Source organism: Panthera uncia, assembly GCF_023721935.1.
Source record: "Panthera uncia isolate 11264 chromosome B3 unlocalized genomic scaffold, Puncia_PCG_1.0 HiC_scaffold_1, whole genome shotgun sequence".
NCBI classification, from domain to species: domain Eukaryota; kingdom Metazoa; phylum Chordata; class Mammalia; order Carnivora; family Felidae; genus Panthera; species Panthera uncia.
This window is the reverse complement of record NW_026057582.1, coordinates 93,939,406-93,950,784: the sequence shown is the minus strand read 5'-3', so window position 1 is coordinate 93,950,784 and position 11,379 is coordinate 93,939,406. Positions and strand designations below refer to the sequence as shown.

At 38.9% G+C, this 11,379-nt stretch overlaps 1 non-coding gene across 1 annotated transcript; it reads left to right on the top strand.

Moving 5' to 3' along the window:
* The first annotated feature begins 10,300 nt into the window (after positions 1–10,300).
* LOC125910481 (U6 spliceosomal RNA) lies at positions 10,301–10,407 on the top strand. Its single transcript, XR_007453991.1, has one exon. It is a non-coding gene; the product is annotated as a U6 spliceosomal RNA (small nuclear RNA).
* The last annotated feature ends 972 nt before the right edge of the window (positions 10,408–11,379 follow it).

Below are 11,379 nucleotides of genomic sequence, written 5' to 3'. Positions count from 1 at the left end.
TTTGTTTCCATTTTCAGTCTGGCACAAACGAAAAGGCTTGCAGCCCCTTCCATGGTTGCCTGAGCTCACGAACCACCATGCAAAGGCAGCAATTTTTCATTATTGATAAAATGTAATGTCATAATGTCATGGCCTTTCAGGTCATCATCTTGGTAAGTCAGCAATGACATTATCACGTTTTATAATGATAAAAAATGGCCATAATGTTTGCATGTCATTTTCATTGGCTTCTTCGGAATTTTCATTTGACTCCGTCAACAGATGGAACTTACTAGCAACTTCGTATGTCTTCTTCCTTAGATCTGCTCAAGGCTAACAGTAAACTCTGCATGAAGCAAAGCTCAGTTAAAGCACAACAGTTATTTCCCCCCTTTTGAATGAATGTTTTACTTTTAGAAAAGAAGAATTTTTGCAGAGGGGCACCTGGGTGGCTCAGTCAGTTGCACGTCTGACTTCGGTTCAGGTCATGATCTCATGGTTCGTGGGTTCGAGCCCCATATTGGGCACTGTGCTGACAGCTAGGAGCTTGGATCCTGACTCAGAATCAGACAGCCTGCCTCTCTCCCTCTCTCTCTGCCCCTCCCCTGCTCGTACTCTGTCTCTGTGTCTCTCTCTCAAAAATAAATAAACACTGGGGTGCCTGGGTGGCTCAGTTGGTTAAGCATCCGACTTCAGCTCAGGTCATGATCTCATGGTCTGTGAGTTTGAGCCCTCGTGTCGGGCTCTGTGCTGACAGCTCAGGGCTTGGAGCCTGCTTCGGATTCTATGTCTCCCTCTCTTTGCCCCTTCCCCAGCTCACACTGTGTCTCTCTTTTTTGAAAATGAACATTAAAAAAAATTTTTTTATAAAAATAAATAAATAAACATTAAAAATTTTTTTTTAAAAAAGAACTTTTGCAGAATGTATTTGTACTTTTGGATTTGGGCATGTAAATGCATTAAACATATCTACTCACTATTCATTCATGAACTCTCACTAACCCCTTTCTTTTCTGTCCAGGCCTGCACTTCTCTAATCTGTCTAGTGATCTTTGAGTGCTGTGTTCTGCCTGCTTCACAGCAATCAGAGAACATTAATTGGTCTAAATGATAAGAATCATTCATGGGGCACTTATTTCCATATATTAGCTTTCTGACTCCCCTCCTCCCTATGAAAGTGGAAACATTTCATTGTCTGAACCCAGAACTAAAGCTATCATTCCTTAGAAAGCTTTTTTTTGTAATTCATTGACAACAGAGTAACAAATAGAGTAGAGCTAGAACAAATTCACACTCCAGTCCTAAAAATGCCAAGTCTAAAACACACTTGAGAGATCTCAAGAAATGTTTTAGAATTCATTTAGCACTTCATGAGGAAGGAAGAAAAAGAAGAGAGGAGGAAAATTCTCACTCATGAGCTCTCCAGCCTAGGATATTTTTATATGTATCATCTCGTCTAATTTTCACAACCCCCTCAAAATAAGAATCATTCTCTGCTTTTAACAGATGAGGAAACAGGCTCAAGGAGATTACAAATCTAAAGAGTCATGAAACCAGTATCCAGATCTAGCAGTTTTGACTCCAAAACCCATGAGTTTTCCATTGCACAAAACTCCCAAAACAGGTATTCCACCACCGAAGGAAGAATCAAATCTTCCAGCCAGTCCCAAATAAAATCATCATACATTCAGAGAACTGAGAGATATGAGTAGATTTCAGATGTAGAAACTCTTTATGTTGCCATTAATACATCCATTTAGACTGTTATTGGTACCACAGACTCAGAGCAGGCACATCTTAATTGAGTTAATGGCTTCAATGCATCTTTGTGATTCCGCACTGATGTCCTTTCCACATTATTCAGTAGATTTCACTATTGTCATTGAAAACTGGGCCAAATTAGGTAGTTTCATCAGATTTGTAGATCAGCCCTTTAGCTGACACAATAAAACCATGTAAAAGAGTATATAATGGTGTTAGTATGAGAGCTTCCCATACCTGTTCTAGTCAATCAGAGGAGGCACTTATTACCACTTCCACTGAAAATAACAAACATTTCTATAGACTTTACTGTTTACAAAGCATTAACCATTATACTATTCCATTTATCCTCACAGCAACCCCCTGTGAAGATAAAGAAACAGATTACTTGATTTGTCCAAGTTCATAGAGACACCAAGTGATAAAAATAAGATACAAAGGTCTTCTGACTCAACTGTCCATGCTTTTTCCACTCTTCCAAGGTCTTTAGTGTATTTAGGTAAAGTGATTTCCAAAAGTAATGCACCAGTATTCAGGGAAAAATCAGCCCTTCCTCTGAGGGGCAGGTCAGGCAAACATCAGGACCTCATAGCAATAGAAGACTTCTGAAAATGGAAGGATAGTATGAGGGAGTGTAGAGGAAAGACTTCCAGAGAATGAGGATTAACAAACTGTTCTATCTAATAAATTATAAGTACATATTGGAGAAGAGGAATGACTTCTCTTCACTCCTCTTCATTCACTCAGGAGATCCTGTGAGTTTCCTCTTCACTTTCATTTGTTCATTCATTCAACATACATTACTGAGCACCTTCTTTAGGCCAACATTATGCCAAGCACTGAAGATACAATAGTGAGCGAGACATACATGAACATGCCCTCATGGACTTCACATTTGTAAAGATGAGATTGCCAATAAACAACTAATATCATGACAAATTATCTCACTACCATTGATATACATGAAGATCAATTGTGAGAACAGAGTATTATAGGAGAATTCAACCAGGCCCAAGGAGTTAAGGAAGACCTCTCTAAGGATAAGACACTTACATTGACATTTGAAGTATTAGAGTACACGTCACAAGGCAAAACATTAGGGAACCAAGGGAATTTTCCATCCTTGCCTCTGTTTTTAAAGTTCCTTACTGCTTGGTTTACCTGGCTTTATTAGCCAAATACCATGGCTATCTTAATGGATACCATCTAAACCTTAATTTAGCACTTATCTGGTCTAACTCACTGATAATTTGGAGATCTGTGTATGTGTAACTTTGACAGGTCAGAGGCAGCCTGAAGGACATGCTTGATGATTTTCTGCCAAGTATGGTTTTAAATCATAGCTAGTCTGGAAGTTGCTACACTGACTATTGCTCTTTCTCTTTCCTCTCTCCTTGTATGGCTCCTCATACGGAATTAGATATGCCCCTCTGCACACTAAGTCATACAAAAAACTCCACATTCCCTACCTTCTTCTCTTTCCTTTTACTATTTTTCATACACTACTATGAACTGAATTATGTCCCCCCAAAAATTCATATGATGAATATCTATTCCCCAATGTGACTATATTTGAAGATAGGGCTTTTGGGAGGTACTTAAGGTTGAATGAGGTCATAAATGATAGCCTTAATCCAAATGGGCTGGTATACTTGTAAGAAGAGGAGGAGACACAAGAGAACACATTCATTCATTCTCTCATTCTCTCATTCCCTCCCTCCCTCTCTCTCTCTCTCTCCCCACCCCACCCCGTGTGTGTGATGTGTGTCCCCACCCATGGAGAAAATGTCATGTAAAGACACAATGAGAAGACAGCCATCTGTAAGCCAGGAAGAGAGATTCACCAGAAATTAACCCTAGTAGCACCATGATCTTGGACTTCAAGCCTCCCAACCTGTGAGAAAAAAAAAAAATCTGTTGTTTAAGACACCCAGACTGTGGTATTTTGTTAGGACAGCCCAAAATGACTAATACAGATATGAAAACAAAAATCTACAAGGTATAGCACATCCATTAGAAGTATTAATAGAACTGTATGTGAGCATTGCAAAGGTGGTGACTGCACAATTTGTACTCCTAGCTCTGGTACCTAAGAAGAGGAAATGACAGTGACTTGTGGAAAAAAAATTATTGTGGAGGTTGTCCAGATAGGAAGGCTATGAACTTGCACAGGCATCACAGCATCTTTGCGATAAACGACAATTTCAAATGTCTGTTCTAAAGCCCTGTTTTTAAAACATATTCACCATATTCTGTAATTATGTATCCCAAGAAGAAGATACAGACCCTTCCTGAAACAATTTTGGAATGGTTTATATCAGACTGAATAGACAGTCACCTAATTACTAGGAGCAACCTCTTTGCCTAAAGACAAAGGTGGGAAAGCCATTGTTTTCTAATAAGGGATTTATCTGGAGAGGAGGAAAGCTTTCAAGGAAAGTCAAGACTTTGATAAGCCTTTCAGATTTGGCAAACCAAATCTCATGGAAATTTATATTTATACTCTTTGTGGCCATACAGATACCAGATGCTATGATTTTCCTTTTTCAACTGTAGGCACATTGGAAGGAAAGGATCCAAACCTTCCAAGTTGATCTGTAGTTCTAGAAAGGGAATTGCAGTCTTTCTTTGGGTTAACCTGAAAGCAGACACAATGCTTTACTTGAGATTAAGTAGTCATCTTACAAGATTTCTAACAACATTGAGCAACCTGAAGGAAAAAGGTATTGTATCAGTCAGTTATATCCAATAATGTTGTGTAGCAGACGACCCTAAAATTCAGTGACAGTAGACAATAAATATTTATTTCTCACTCATGAATCAGTCTACTGCAGTTTGGCTGATCTAAGTTGGCCTCAACCACAGATTGGGTTCAAGTCTCTAATTCTCCTTGGACAGTGGCTACTTAGACATATTACTCTCGTAGGAAAAGTTAAAAGCAAAAGAAGGCAAGCACGACTGCAGAAAAACACCTACAGCCTTTTCTTTAAGCCTTGGTCAAAACAAATCATAAACCAGTCCCAAAATCAAGGTGCAGGGAAGCATCCACCACTTACCATGCAACCAAAACAAATCATATGGCCAAGCCCAACATCAATAGGACGAGAAAGTATACTCCTTCCATGGGGGCAGGAGGAGGAAGAAAGGAGAGAATATTTGCTTAACTATAATCTAATTAGTCACAGAAATGTTACCTATATTTTACACATAAGAAAACTGAGGTCACTTGCTCCAAGTACAGAGTTAGGAGTTGAATCAAGTTCTATATTTTTCCAAACTTCATATTCTTTTAATTCACTTGATACCCTCCAGGTAACAGAAGAGAAAATATAAGGGGCACCTGGGTGGCTCAGTCGCTTGAGTGTCCAACTTCAGTTCAGGTCATGATCTCACAGTTTGTGAGTTTGAGCCCCACTTCAGGCTCTGTGCTGACAGCTCAGAGCCTGCAGCCTGCTTTGGATCTGTGTCTCCTTCTCTCTCTCTCTGCCCCTCCCCCACTTGTGTTCTGTCTCTCTCTGTCTCTCAAAACTAAATAAATGTAAAAAAAAATTTTTTTAAAAGAAGAGAAAATATAAGGAAACATTGTCACAGAGGTGATAGACAACAATGGATTAAAGAGACATGTTTATAAACTAAGACCAAGGAATGCCTAAAAGTAGGAACAACACATAGAAGTTAGTCTACCCATGAATAGACACTTTTCCAAAGAAGACATCCAGATGGCTAACAGACACATGAAAAGATGCTCCACATCACTCATCATCAGGAAAATACAAATCAAACCCACAATGAGATACCACCTCACAGCTGTCAGAATGGCTAACATTAACAACTCAGGCAACAATAAATGTTGGTGAGGATGTGGAGAAAGGAGAACCCTTTTGCACTGTTGGTGGAAATGCAAACTGGTGCAGCCACTCTGAAAACCAGTATGGAATTTCCTCCCAAAGTTAAAAATAGAACTACCCTATGACCCAGCAACTGCATTACTAAATATTTACGCAAAGCATACAAAAATGCTGATTCAAAGGAGCACACACACCCCAATGTTCATGGCAGCACTATCAACAATAGCCAAAATATGGAAAGAGCCCAAATGTCCATGAACTGATGAATGGAAAAAGAAGACGCGGTATACAGGGGCGCCTGGGTGGGTCAGTCAGGCGTCCGACTTAGGCTTAGGTCATGATCTCGCAGTTTGTGGGTCCAAGTCCCACATTGGGTTCTGTGCTGACAGCTCAGAGCCTGGTGCCTGCTTGGAATTCTGTGTCTCCCTCTCTCACTGCCCCTACCCTCTGTGTCTCTCTTTCTGTCTCAAAAATAAATAAACATTAAAAAATTAAAATAAAAAAAGATTGGGTATACATGTGCAATGGAATATTACTCAGTGATCAAAAAGAATGAAATCTTGCCATTTGCAACAACACAGATGGAACTAGAGTGTATTAAGTGAAATAAGTCAAGCAGAGAAAGAAAAATATCATATGATTTCACTTATATGTAGAATTTAAGAAACACAATAGATTAACATAGGGGAAGGGAAGAAAGGATAAAATAACAGAGAGGGAGGCAAACCATAAAAGACTCTTAAACATAGAGAACAAATAGGGTTGCGGGAGGAGAGGTGGATGGGAGAATGGGGTAAATGGGTGATGGACATTAAAGAGGACACTTGGGATATGCACCAGGTGTTATATGTAAGTGATGAATCACTAAAATCTAGTCCTGAAACCAATACTACAATATATATTAACAGGAATTTAAATTTAAAAAAATTAAAAAAAAGAAATTAATCTACCAAACACAGTCATTTCATCATTCAAAAAATATTACTGAACACCCACAAGGCACTAAATAGGCACTAGAGAAAGCCAGGATTGTCACTCTAAATAGGCACCTGTGAGTATTAGATGACAGTTAAAAGGAGCCAAGCTGGACAGGCTGCATCTTTCTAGATCCTTTTGAGGACCTCTTGTTATATGTACTCCTTGCCATCTAACTGCCCCACCCTACCAGGCCTGACCACCTAATGCCTATTCCCCCAAGCCCTCCTCCACGACCAGCCAGCTCAGTACCTTAAAGCAACCCAGACCTCCTTCCACCAAGACCAAGCACGACAAGACCATTCTGACAGGTGGCCCATCACTGGAATAACTTCTTAAACCATCCATCACTTTCTACCCCATTTATCTTAACTTTCCCTACTACAGTTTTCTTGCTGCCTCTCCTATCACCACACTGTTACCTTATATTTATACACACCTCACCTCTCCTGACGATAATCTCTGCTGGTTCAACAATAGTGACTGTCTCTCCATCACAATAATAAATTCTTGGATTACTTCATGTAACCATATAATACTCAAGTACCTTACAGTCCAGTCCTGCATGAAATAATTTAAATATTCATTGAAGTTGCCCAGACTTCACCCATAACACCCAGCAAAGGTTATTAAAATCCTTTCACCATCATTTTCTTCCCATTAGTATGGTATCTGTCCCTAAAATTTCTTTACTTTCTTTAACCCAAACTCTCCCCCAAAATTCATGGGTATCTAGTCCCTACCGATTCTTTTTTTTTTTTTTTTAATCTTTCCTTTCCCTTTATCCTTTTGTTCTGTCAGTGCTCAAGGGCCCATTCAATGAGCCAGGTGCCTTCCAGCCTCAGAGTGTTGGCCTGACTGTTCTCTCTGCTCTGAAATGCTCTTTATCTAGACATGCACCTAGTTCACTCTTGCCTCTCTTTCAGGCCTTTGCTAAAATGCCACCTGCACTGTGAGCCCCTCTCAGATCACCCCAGGTAAAATTGGATGTTCTTAACCTACAATCTCTACCTCTAACCTCCTTCCCTGCTTTCTCTATTTCCATAGCACTTATCACCATCTGACATATATTTTAATTTATCTTCTGTCTTCCCTCTCTAGAGTGCGAGCTCCATAAAGGAAGGGCTGTTGTCTGTTTTATTTCCTGCTATATCCCCAGCACACTGCCCAGTACATAGTGGTCTTTCAAAAATATGTATTTACTCATTATTATTATTATTCTGTATAATAAAGGACCAAAAAGAAATTGGCAAAATTGAGGGTGGTGGGGGAGATGAAGAAGAAGACAGCTGTGAATACTCAGCATGTAATATCTTTTCTTTCTTTCACTCTTTCACGGTATACCATTGTCCTTGGTCTAACTCAGCCCCCAAGATCCTCCCACTTATATAGGCACCTGCCCAGCCGCTGTCTCTGGGCCACCCCATAACCATTGTGTCACTCCATTCCCTCACATCTTCCCCAGTGATCTGAACATACTCTGTTTCACTCTCTAGAAAACCAGGAAATCCTTTCATCCACTTTTGATACACTCAGTCTACAGTTCCAATGATTCCTCATAGTGCATGTGGTGCTGTCTGGGGTTGTTCTTAAAGAACTTCCCATAAAAACAAGGACTTAACCTATAGAATCAATCTCTAATGGTTAGAGATTAGGCTTGTAAATCAAGAAGTACACCTGAGACACCATCAGTCATAGTTCCTCAGCAGAAAAGCAGCTCATCTGCATGTCATGTGAGAGGATTTTTCTGTTTAGAAATGAGGTCACCCAAATAGACCACAGGATCACTGATCTCTGTGATGTGACCATAGAGAGATACCTAAAGTGTTATGCCCTCAAAATGTAATGGCATTAGAGTGTTTCTGAGCACAGACATGTCATGAAATGTGGTTCAGGGATTACCAGTGGATACATATTTTACCCTTGTTCTTCCTAGCTCCCATTTACCATAGATAATTGGGAATTGACTGAATCAGATTAGACAGTAAATAGGCCAGCAATTTATTTCTAATAAAATCAAATCAACCACTTATACTCTCTGTCCCTATCTATTCCTTTACACTGTTAGGATAAAATAACACATATATAATATATATGTGAATATACCACTTCAACAGTCAGAATTATAAAATTAAAACATAAAGCAACAAGAAGAAAATGTGGGTAAATACTCATCTGAGGTATGTAAGGGAAGGAATATTTAATCATAAAAAGAAAGGAAGAAACATCAAAGAAAAAGATACTTTATTTTATAAAATATAAAACCATAACTATTATTTGCATCCAGTGATGAAAAAGGTTTTATATATCTTACATATAAAGAGTTCCTACAAATCAATAAGAAAAACATAACCACCCTATATACAAAAATAAATGAAATCATGAATAGTCAATGAACAAAAAAGAAAATAAAAAATCATGAGTAAACATGTAAAAAAATGTTTAACCTCACCAATAATCAAGAAAGTACATATGAAAGCAAGATGATGTTTTCTGCCTATAAATTTGCAAAGATTTTTTTTTTTAATCATTACAGTCAATGGTGAGAAGGATGCAGAAAAATAAATGCTTTTATATAATGCTTCTGGAAAACCAGTGAGCCCTTTCTGGAGGGAAATTTGGCAATTTATATATATTATTTTTTATATAGTAATTTCATCCTTAGCAATATATCCTTTAAAAAATCATCAAAGTTTGGGGCGACTGGGTGGCTCAGTAGGTAAGCATCCAACTTCCACTCAGGTCATGATCTCACGGTTCATGGGTTTGAGCCCTGCATCAGGCTCTGTGCTGACAGCTCAGAGCCTGGAGTCTGCTTCGGATTCTGTGTCTCTCTCTCTCTGCTCCTCCCCCTCTCACACTCTGTCTCTCTCTCAAAAATAAATAAACATTAAAAAAAATTTTTTTAAATCATCAAAGATTTACACAAATGTTTATTTATAGTGATGTTTGTGCTGTCTAGGGTTTTTTATATTAGAAATACCCTAAATGCTTAATAATAAAGAAAGGCTAGGTAAATAGTGACAGTCATACAGTAAAATACTATAAAACCACTGAAATTATTTAATTGTGGAAGATTGTTTTTTCCAAAAATGACTGCCACAATATGTGTGATTGCATATGCTCTTTCAGAGCCTCACCATTTCCCACTGTGGTAGCTGAATAATGGCCTCCCAAAGATGTCCACGTCCCAATCCCTGGCACTTGTGAGTATATTTTACCTTACATGGTAAAAGGAATTTTGCAGATGTGACTAAGCTAAAGACCTTGAGATGGAAAATTATTCTGGATTGTATAAGTAAGTCCAATGCAATCACAGTCCTTTTAAGAGAGAGGCAGGGGGATCAGAGTCAGAAGAGAAAAAAAAGAATGTAATGATGAGCACAGAGGGTCACAGCCAGAGAGAGATTTGAAGATGCTACAATGCTGGCCTTAAAGACAGAAGGGTCATGGAACCAAGGAGGGCAAGCTGCCTCCCAGCAGGAAAGACAAGGAAATGGATTGTTCCCTAAAGCCTCCTAGGACACCTTGATTTGGCCCAGTGAAACTCATTTCAGAATTCTGACCTCCAAAACTGTAAGATAACAAATCTGTGTTATTTTAAATTTGTGAAGTCAATGTCTCAAGGGGAGAGCTTCTGTGGGCTTTGGGGTGGATTTTTGTGATGGCTTTGGTGATGAGCATGTGGCAGAGGAAGGCTGTGTGATTTCCAAAACTAAGTCCTAAAAGGTGAGTTAGTGCTCACTCTGGCAGCACATACACTACAATTGGAACAATATGGAAAAGATGATCACGGCCCCTGCACAAGCATAACAAAAAAATTCATGAAGTGTTCCATATTTGTATTGTTAAATCACTGTATTGTACACATGAAACTAATATTACACTGTATGTTAATTATAATGGAATTAAAATTTTTAAAAATAATATTTTTTTAAGGTGAGTTAGGTTCAGCCTGGCCTTTCTTTATGGACATCTACTTGTGGAGCCCTGAGCTGCCATGTAAGAAGCATGCTACCCTGAAGCCACTATGCAGAAGACAACACATCTGAGACTGGAAGAAATACCCAAGAAACTAGCTGTTCCAGGCTCCAGCTGTGTGAGTCTTTCCAGCCCATGAGCCAAAAATGTGAGTAATCAAACTTCAGATAATTAGCCCAAGCCTGACTACAAATACATAAAATACCCTGAACAAGCTGAGCCTTGTCAACGGCAGAACCATGAAAATCATAATAAAATTGTTCTGTTGTTTTATGTCATTAGGTTTTGCATTGGTTTCATGCATCAATGAATAACTAATATATTAATGATAAAGAGAAATGTTCAAAATATAATATTAAGAGAAAAAGTAGGGGCACCTGGCTGTCTCAGTTGGTAGATCATGTGACTCTTGTCTCAGGGTCATGAGTTCGGCCCCACATTGGGTGTAGAGCCTACTTTAAAAAAAAAAAAGCAGTCTAGGGGCACCTGGGTGGCTCAGTAAATTAAGTGTCTGACTTCAGCTCAGGGCATGATCTTGCAGTTCATGGATTCGAGCCCCACGTTGGGCTCTGTGCTGACAGCTCAGAGCCTAGAGCCTGCTTCAGATTCTGTCTCCTTCTCTCTCTGCCCCTCTGCCACTCGTGCGCATGTGCATGCTCTCTCTCTCTCGAAAATAAACATTAAAATTTTTTTTTCACTGAAAACTATAGAAACCTTATGAAAGAAATTGAAGAAGACACAAAAAAATGGAAAAAGATTCCATGCTCCTGGATAGGAACAATAATATTGTTAAAATGTCAATGCTACCCCAAAGCAATCTACATATTCAGTGCAA